General features: G+C 33.8%; 1 protein-coding gene across 1 annotated transcript in view; it reads left to right on the forward strand.

Moving 5' to 3' along the window:
- Window positions 1-804, forward strand: part of LOC128250156 (probable serine/threonine-protein kinase clkA) — a gene marked incomplete at its 3' end in the record, with an annotated part of 265,160 nt that overhangs the window by 89,005 nt on the left and 175,351 nt on the right. The gene's annotated exons all lie outside the window — the stretch shown is intronic.

Below are 804 nucleotides of genomic sequence, written 5' to 3' on the forward strand. Positions count from 1 at the left end.
GATAGATAGATAGATAGATAGATAGATAGATATATAGATAGATAGATAGATAGATAGATAGATACATATATTTGCTTAGAACTTTCTAAACACATTTTCAATATCCGTAATTTCCAATGCTTGTAAGCGTTTTTGAGTGTAATTTAGAAATACACGCACTCACACGCACGCATGCACGCACGCTCGCACTCACACACATATATGAATATATGCGTATTAAGTATATTTAAGCTGATACAGACGCATAGAAATATATAAAGATATGCATAAATAAACACACACACATACACACACACAATTTCACACACACCATACAAACACGTATATACAAACACGTATTTATAGTTTTTCCTTGTATAATGTTTTCCCTCTAATCGCAATGGCTTCCGTGTTAATTTCCACTTCAACATCTACCGGAACAAGCTTGCAAATGCATGCTGGGGTATATACCAGCAGGAGGTCCGGAATCCTGTTTCGGCAAATACACTTCCGTAATTCTGTTTGTCGTCCAAAGCATAACGAAAAATTAAAGAAGAAAGATTTTAAAAAAAGAGCTAAAAAAAAAACAGGATAGGCATGTTAGAACAAAAATCCATGAGAAGCTATAGGTCAGCCTTCGGCAATACATGAAACAATCCTTATGCTATATGATGAGTAGATTCTGTATGTCTGTATTTGTACGTATGTGTATCTGTGTATACATATGAATATATGTCATTCTATCTGTAAGCATGCACGTATGGCACTGTCTGTATAATATTGTACGCTGTTGTATATCTATTCGTCAATATGTATATATATATA

This window comes from Octopus bimaculoides, chromosome 19, assembly GCF_001194135.2.
Source record: "Octopus bimaculoides isolate UCB-OBI-ISO-001 chromosome 19, ASM119413v2, whole genome shotgun sequence".
In the NCBI taxonomy this organism is placed as follows: domain Eukaryota; kingdom Metazoa; phylum Mollusca; class Cephalopoda; order Octopoda; family Octopodidae; genus Octopus; species Octopus bimaculoides.